Source organism: Brassica napus, chromosome C2, assembly GCF_020379485.1.
Source record: "Brassica napus cultivar Da-Ae chromosome C2, Da-Ae, whole genome shotgun sequence".
NCBI lineage: Eukaryota > Viridiplantae > Streptophyta > Magnoliopsida > Brassicales > Brassicaceae > Brassica > Brassica napus.
The window spans coordinates 45,781,562-45,790,763 of record NC_063445.1 but is presented as its reverse complement, the minus strand read 5'-3'; the positions used below and the strand labels follow the sequence as shown (position 1 = coordinate 45,790,763).

The following is a 9,202-nucleotide window of genomic DNA, read 5'->3' as shown; positions in this document are numbered from 1 at the left end:
GTTTAACAATCAATGAATTTTGGCAAGAGTAGTAAAAAGATTTATTAATCACTCAATCAGTTTCAAGGCTGATTTTAGCAATACTAGAATATAGATTTCAAGCATGAATTTCAATGAATCAGTTTCAAGGCTGATTGGTATTTAGCATAAACCATGTGTAAATAATTTATCTAGTATCCGAATTTATCAAACCTCAAAAACATATAATCAGATCAATCAATTTAATCGAACTTAGCATACAATCTTAAACCTCAAGACATTAGATTTTATCATGAATCTATCAACCTAGCATACAGATTCTCAATTCTCAAAGACATCCAAATCAGATCAATATAACCTATCATACAGATTATTTAGGGTTTCTATTTAAAACAGATCAGATTACAAAACTATCAATCGTAGCAGATGATGTTAAACCTCAAGAATCATTATGCTATGTTGCTAGAACTGAGGTGAATCTAGGATCTCGATTGTATTATTTGATCTTCCTCGGGCAGGGGGTAACCCTGTGATGAAATCCATGGATATGGAATCCCATTTCCCCTGAGGTACTAGTAAGCTTTGTAACAACCCTCCTGGAATCTGATGCTCGACTTTGACTTGTTGACAAGTTTGACATTGAGCCACCCATTGCGCCACTGATTTCTTCATTCCTGGCCAATGATAATACTTTCGAATATCTAGATAGATTTTCGTACTCCCGGGGTGGATACTGAGTAACGAATGATGCGCCGACTTCAAAATCTCATCTTGTAGCCCTTCTCCCTGTGGTACTGAAATCCTCCCATAATAGTGTACCATTTGGCGCCATATGATAACCACTTGGGTTTGGACCTTCTTGACTCTTGACTTCCTCAATAATTCTCTTTAATTTTTCATCCCGTTGTTGCTCCTGTCTGATCCGTGCGAGTAAACCCGCCTAGTTTACTGCATGCATGCCCAATGGTTCACTTGGCTCTCCTTCAATTGCCCATAAAAACTTCAACTTAAGTTCACTTCACTAAGGAAGTTGACTTTACCATTTAGAATATGGGCTTTGCGTTTTAGTTTTTAAAAGATTTATTATTTCGTGCACAATATTTTTGATAATTCAAATTTCACCATGGTTTGTTTTGTCGCTTTGTGTGACAAAGTCTTCAAACCATTGACATTAACCTTATTGTGTAGAATAATACGATGGTGTTGTTAGAAGAGGACCAAGTATTTTTAATTACCGGTTTGTTTTAGTTTAAACTGACAATAAAAAAATTCATCGTCACTTGAATGATGTTTTACAAACATTCAAAATGCCAAATAAGTTTCCTCATTGATGAAATAACTCGAGGCACATTTATCCAAACAGTACCGAAAAAGAAAATCGGTCCGGGTGTAACCAAAAAATCTGTAGAACCAAAAATTTAGAATAGAACTGGAGCTGAATTGAAACCAAATCAACAACCGAATGGTGTTGTTAATACCATTACATGTGTTCTTTGAGTTAATTTTCAGTCCTAATTCGTGCTTATTTGATATCATTCCAGGTTTGGAGCAGGTGAAAGAGTAAAGAAAAGAGTGCCATGAAGGAAAAAGTCATTTTGGAATATCTAACGCAGAACAGCCAGTCGGATCAATCCGAAGGTTATTCCAAAAGAGAACAAGCGACTAACTGTTCCCGACTATTAAGGAAACCTCCAAGATTTCAGGAGTTTGCCCTAGATTTTCTCTCCTTTCTCTTTACCACTGGCGCCTCCATATAAAAAGCCTATGCTATCATTTCTAAGGGTAGACTAGTTTTTAGTAGAGACGGAGAACTATTTTGGATTGAGCAACTTGTAAGGTAGAAGGCTACATCTCTCAATTTCACGAGAAGATCATCCTGAATCCTTGTTTTTCTACTTTATTTTATAAACAGTATTATTCAGAAATCATGTCTGTGTCATCTTGCTTTATGATTGAGTAGTCGGCTAAGCTTGCTTAGGGTTTTAGGGTGTCAATCGCATGAGCTAAACGCAAATAAGCGATTTTAACTGTTCTTCATTCATATTGTTCTTACTTCTTGCATTGAATTGATCATTAATGTTCGATCTCTAGTTTAATCACCTAGCTAACCGCTTAGAAGATAAATTGACATATTTTGAATGAGCTTCATATCCCTAATCAGCGAGAGTAGATATTAGGGTATTAAGTGAACTAATCAGACCTGATCTCTAAGGCTTGCTATCGCGTCTTGTTCCAAGTGAGAGCTTAGGACTCAAGACCGATCAGCAAAGGGAACAAGTCCACGATAGTGGATTGTTCTAGTCGAGTGATCCGAGTTCTAGACTGCACCTCATTGCACTTGAATATTTGTTTGGTTCCGCATTGACACCTGATGAACAACCCTAAGCCGGCTTTCATTTAAATCGAATTTGAATCTCTAAGTATTTTAGTTACTTGCGTCACCATTGATTTTTAAACCCCACTTGTTTCCAAGCTAAATATTGAACTCATAAGTGTAAAGAGTAAACTGGTCCTCTGGATTGAATCTCAAATATTACAATTACCACTGTTAACTTGACAGTAGCAATGATTCATTTTTAGTGTATCAAGTTTTGGCGCCGTTGCGACGGGGACCAGGCTTTTACCTTTATTTTTTGGTTTAATATTTAGTCTGAGATATCTAACTTGCTTTTAATTCTTTGTTGGAACAGATGATCCAAGTGCATGACCAGTAGACAAACTCGGAGCAACGCACAAGGACCACTACATCAACTGACCAAGGACGAACTCGCAAGATTAGAAAGACAGAAACGTCAACAGCCGAGAACAACCGATACCAACATGGGTGATCACGGCAATCAGGATGACCTCACTGCTGCATTGGCAATCATTCAACGACAAATGCAGACTCAGCAACAACAGATGTTGCAGATGCAACAGACCATCTAAAATCAGCAACAAGCTGCTCAAGAAGCAGCTGAGAACGCCGCGCGAGAAGAGCGTGGTGCTCCTATTGGGGAGCGGAACCTTCCGCGGAACTTCGCTACTAACCGCTCCCCCATCAACCCTCCTCCTTGCACTCGGAAAGACTATGAGATCAAACCTGCACTGATAAGTCTGGTACAGAAGATCACGTTCAGCGGTCTCACTACTGACATCCCGATGGACCACATCGAAGCCTTTGAGAGAATCTGCAATTTCTCTCGCTTTAACGGAGTGCCACCAGACTATGTCAAGTGCACGCTGTTCTCATTCTCTCTTGAAGGGAAAGCTTCTCGCTGGCTCCAATCTCTGCCAACCGGCTCTCTTACCTCATGGGACCAGGTCCGATCAGCGTTCCTGAGCCACTTCTACACGAAGTCTAAAACTGCGGCTCTACGGCACATGATCTTCAATTTCAAGTAGAAGTCTGATGAACCTTTTCATGAAGCTTGGGAGAGGTACAAGGAGTACCAGAGAGAGTGCCCACACCATGGGTTTGACGATGACTATATATTGGAAGTGTTCTATGATGGAGTGAGTTATGAGTTTCGAAACACCCTTGATTCTTCGAGTAATGGAGATTTCATGACTCAAACCACACCTGGTGCGTTCGAGCTGATTGAGAACATGGCTTCAAGTTCACTAAACAAGAACAAGGAGCATGACCGCTCGAAGAGTGTGAACAACATAGATGATCTCGCTGCAAAGGTGGACCAACTGCTTAAGAGAAACCAAAGCCAAGTGTTCATAATGGAAGAAGCAACTCCTAGAAGAGTGCCGGTGACCTGGCGTTTGATGCTGAAATATCAGGAGACGATCAGCAAGAGGTGAGCTACGTGAATGGGCAAGGATGGTAGCTCAAAAACTACCATCCAAACCCTAACATGAGGAACAACCCACAACTTTTCTGGCCTAAGCAAGACAAACTAGCTAATCCTGCACAGAGTAACCAAGGTCAGTATGCCGGGTATCAAAAGAACTACCAACCCCGGACTTATGTTCTAAGCCAACCGCAGAACAATCCACCTCAGATGCAGAAACACCAGAACACTCAGCCAGCTACCTCCGTTCATGTCGCTGTTCCGCAAGATGAGACAAAAGCTATGTTGCAGCAGCTTCTCCAAGGACAACAGCTCCAAGGGAAGGCTCTAAACCAGGTTACTACCGAGATCAATACCAGAATGAACCATATGTTCAACGATTTGAGAACCAAGTACAACAATGTCGCAAGCCATATGAGACAGATGGACATTCAGATTGCTCAGACTGCTGAGAGCGTCAAGAGGCAACAAGGTACTCTACCTGGAAAAACCGACAAAAACCCTAAGGAGTGCAATGCGGTTGAGTTGAGAAGTGGAAAGCAACTGTCGGAACTGGTAAAGAAGAGGTTCACTGTGGCTGAGAAGGGGAAGCAGAAAGAGTCGGAACTTCCACCAGCCAATACCCCGTCAGCTGAGAAGGAGAGGGAACCAACAGTTGGAACCAATTCGCTAGGACCAGAACAACCAGCTGAGGCTGTCCGCCCGATCCCAGAGCCTCTTCCTGCTCGCGAATACACTCCTAAAGTCCCTTACCCTGTTCCAACAAAGGCTACTTGTAAGGACCGAGAGGAGATGAAGTGCATAAAGATGCTGGAGGACCTAACCGTCCGACTCCCCTTGATGGATGCGATCCAAATGATGCCCTCCATGCGCAGCTTTCTGAAGGGATTGATCTCAGGAAAAATATCAGAGGAGAGCGAATTCATGACTGTCTCTAAGGAGTGCAGCGCTGTGCTTCAGAACAGACAGATAAAGAAGCAAGGAGACCCTGACAAGTTCGTCCTCTCTATCCAGATTGGGAAGACAGTTTTCTAATGCTCCCTGGTTGATCTGGGATTCGGCGTAAACCTCATGCCCTACTCTGTAGCACGACGTCTGGGATACACGCATTTCAAGCCAACTAGGATGTCCTTGGTGTTCGCGGATAGATCAGTTAAGTCCCCGGTTGGTATTCTAGAGGATCTCCAAGTAAAAGTCGGGGACACCTCTGTTCCAGCAGACTTCGTAGTTCTTAGAGCTGGAAGAGGAATCCAAAGATCCTCTCATTTTAGGAAGACCGTTCCTATGTACCGTTGGAGCCATCATTGATGTGCGGCAAGGGAAGATTGATCTCAATCTGGGAGACATAGTCATGCAGTTAGAGATGGATGAGCTGCTGAAGAAGCCGATGCTGGATGGACAGACCTTCGAGGTGGATGAAGGGATCTGCTGCAACCTCGCGATGGGATGATCGAGGAGATTCTTGCAGAAGATCCACTTGAGCTTGCACTAGTAAGAGCTGAGGCCGAGCAGAGTGTCGAGAACATTGACGCAGATGGGTATGCTAAAATGCTTGAGCCCGCAAGGAGTATGGGAAGAATGGTGGCGAGTCTAAGTCTGGGGGAAGAAAGCAACAAGGACGAGAACACTCCAACTGGAGTGACCCCTTTACCGAACTCGCCGAACCTACCTGATGATCCCTGGAGCGAGTTGAAGGCTCCCAAGGTTGAGCTAAAACCCCTTCCCAAGGGGCTCAGGTACGCTTTCTTAGGTCCGAATTCCACTTACCCTGTCATTGTGAACGCTGAACTCAAAAATGTGGAAACTGCACTGCTTTTGTGTGAGCTTAGGAAGTATCGTAAGGCATTAGGATATTCACTAGCTGACATACCTGGCATCTCACCTGATTTATGCATGCATAGAATACACCTAGAAGATGAATCAATGACTTCTGTTGAACATCGGAGGAGGTTAAACCCGAATCTAAAAGATGTTGTTAAGAAAGAGATAATGAAACTTCTTGAAGCGGGTGTGATCTATGCCATATCTGATAGTAAGTGGGTTAGCCCTGTTCATGTAGTACCTAAGAAAGGTGGGATCACTGTTATCACAAATGAAAAGAATGAATTGATCCCTACTAGAACAGTGACAGGACATCGCATGTGCATTGATTTCAGAAAATTAAATGCAGCCACTAGAAAGGATCACTTTCCACTTCCCTTCATTGATCAAATGCTTGAGAGATTGGCTAACCACCCATATTACTGCTTTTTAGATGGTTATTCAGGTTTCTTTCAGATCCCTATCCATCCGGACGATCAGGAGAAGACGATGTTCACATGCCCATACGGAACATACGCATACAGGAGAATGTCATTCGGCCTGTGCAATGCGCCAGCAACATTTCAGCGCTGCATGATGTCGATATTTACTGACCTGATTGAAGATAATATGGAGGTTTTCATGGACGATTTCAGTGTCTATGGAAGCTCCTTTAGTGTCTGTTTGTCAAACTTGTGCAGGGTACTCAAAAGGTGTGAGGAGAAACATCTGGTGCTAAATTGGGAGAAGTGCCACTTCATGGTCAGAGATGGGATTGTTCTAGGGCATAAGATCTCCGAGAAATGCATTGAGGTAGATAAGGCAAAGGTCAAGGTGATGATGAGCTTGCAGCCACCAACAACTGTGAAAGCTATCAGAAGCTTTTTGGGTCACGCAGGGTTTTACAGGAGGTTCATCCAGGACTTCTCAAAAATAGCGAGACCACTCACCAGACTGCTCTGCAAGGAGATCAAGTTTGATTTCGACAGCAAGTGCTTAGCTGCGTTCCATACGATCAAAAGAGCTCTAGTCAGCGCACCTATTTTACAACCACCAGACTGGGATCTCCCTTTTGAGATCATGACTGGTGCTAGCGATTTTGCAGTTGGAGCAGTCCTTGGGCAGCGCAAGGACAAGAAACTTCATGTGATCTATTACGCAAGGAAAACCATGGATGAAGCTCAATGCAGATACGCTACGACTGAGAAGGAACTCCTGGCTATTGTTTGTGCATTCGAGAAGTTCAGATCCTACCTGGTGGGATCAAAGGTGATTGTGCACACAGACCATGCTTCTCTTAAGTATTTGCTCACAAAGAAGGATGCAAAACCGAGGTTGTTGAGGTGGATTCTTCTTCTCCAAGAATTTGATCTCGAGATAAAAGACAAAAAGGGAGTCGAGAATGGGGTTGCAGACAACTTGTCCAGAATGAAGATTGAGGACCACACAGCTCTTGATGAAGAACACACAGTGGAACACGTCAACGCGATTGGTCTAGGCTTCGCGGAATAACCCCTGAGCATAACATCCGATTGTTCTCGCTACCGGAACAACCAGTAGCCGCGATCCAAAGAAGTACTCTCATCTCCCCTGGTTTGCTGAGATTGCGAACTTCCTAGCTGCTGAAAAGGAACCACTTAAGTTCACTGGAAACGAGAAGAGGAAATTCTTAAGAGAGGCGAGGCAGTATGTTTGGAATGAACCGTACTTGTACAAACATTGCAAGGATGACATATTCAGAAGGTGTGTTCCAGAGGCAGAAATTCCAGGGATTCTACATCATTGCCATGGTTCCTCTTATGTAGGGCACTTCCCAACATTCAAAACGGTTTCCAAAATCCTCCAAGCAGGTTTCTGGTGGCCAACTATGTTCAGAGATGCTCACGCCTACATAGCTCGATGCGATGCATGCCAGCGACTTGGGAACATCAGCAAAAGGAATGAAATGCCTCAGAATTACATTTTAGAAGTTGAGGTGTTCGACTGTTGGGGAGTCGACTTCATGGGACCATTCCCTCTGTCCTTCAAGAACGAGTACATCCTGGTCGCCGTTGACTATGTCTCCAAGTGGATAGAAGCAGTGGCGAGTCCCACTAATGATGCAAAAGTGGTGACTAAGATGTTCAGCTCCATCATCTTTTCGAGATTTGGGGTGCCTAGAGTGGTCATTAGCGATGGCGGAACACACTTCATCAACAAGGCATTTCAGAGCCTGTTGAAGAAGAATGGGGTGAAACACAAGGTGGCTACCGCTTATCATCCCCAGACGAGTGGACAGGTTGAAGTTTCCAACAGGGAAGTCAAGAACATTCTACAAAAAACTGTCAATACCTCGCGCAAGGACTGGTCGCTTAAGCTGGACGATGCTCTCTGGGCCTACAGAACAGCCTACAAAACGCCGCTAGGAACCACCCCCATCACCTTGTCTACGGTAAGGCTTGTCATCTTCCTGTTGAGCTTGAATACAAGGCTGCATGGGCGGTCAAGTTACTGAATTTCGACATCAAGCCAGCAACTGAGAGGCGCATGATCCAAGTCCATGAGCTGGAAGAGATAAGGCCCCTCGCCTATGAGAGTTCCAAAATTTATAAGGAGAAGACCAAAGCCTACCATGACAAGCGAATCATTGCCAGACGTTTCGAACCAAACGATAAGGTCTTGCTCTTCAACTCCAGACTTAGGTTGTTCCCAGGCAAGCTGAAATCTAGATGGTCCGGACCCTTCACCGTTAAGGAAGTTCGCCCTTACGGAGCTGTTGCATTGCTAGACAGAAAGGGAGACGAGTTCGTCGTCAATGGTCAGCGCATCAAGCATTACCTTGCTGACTCCACTATCGCAGAGGGTGAAGAAATTCCCCTTAGCGATCTCCCATCAGCCTGATCGGCTGAGCCAAGTCAAGCTAATGACTTTAACTAAGTGCTTGATGGGAGGCAACCCACTGGTGAGTGTATATATTGTTTTCTATAGTCTATTTTATCTCTTTTCAGATTTAGTTTGCAGGTCAAAAAAAAAAAAAAACCGAACACTTCTCTCAGAACAACCGAAGGACTGTTCTTCTGGTGGAACAACCCATCGCCTGTTCCAGGTAAGTGTTCCGGACCCAAAAAAAAAAAAAAAAAGAAAAAAAGAGAGTGAGATAATGGAGAGCGGTTAGGGTTTCACCTATTTAAGGTCCCACCCTTCCACTTTCCCTTTTAACTCAATCGTACCCTCCTCACTCTCTTGCGATTTTGAAGCCATCACCAAAACTTAAATTCTCAGTCTTTTTAAGTGATTCTTGCTTCTAATCCAATTGAATTTTCGAGTTCTCTCTGTTTTTGCAGTCCATTTGCTCCGATCATCACGGCAAGATGCTCGGCAATCAAAACACAATCGTGATTTTGGTTTGAAAAGCTCACCCTTCTAAACCGCTTTGATAGTTCGATTTTTGTTAGAAATAGCTTGATGCGAAATTCCCTTTTGCTGTTAGGGTTGATTTTAGAAGTTGAACTTTTGTCTCTTAGCCCTAGAGAATCGCGGTTTCATTTCCCCTTTATTTGAGCAAGTTTCGATTTAGACAAAATGTTGCATCTTGATATACATTGCTCATATGAATTGTGATTGTGAAAAGTTGAAATGGTCTGATTTGGCGAGTTGATGTT

At 43.5% G+C, this 9,202-nt stretch overlaps 1 non-coding gene across 1 annotated transcript; it reads right to left on the bottom strand.

Moving 5' to 3' along the window:
• Positions 1-3,330: 3,330 nt before the first annotated feature.
• On the bottom strand, positions 3,331-3,437 carry LOC125582777. The gene has a single exon (XR_007320230.1). It is a non-coding gene; the product is annotated as a small nucleolar RNA R71 (small nucleolar RNA).
• Between the last annotated feature and the right edge of the window lie 5,765 nt (positions 3,438-9,202).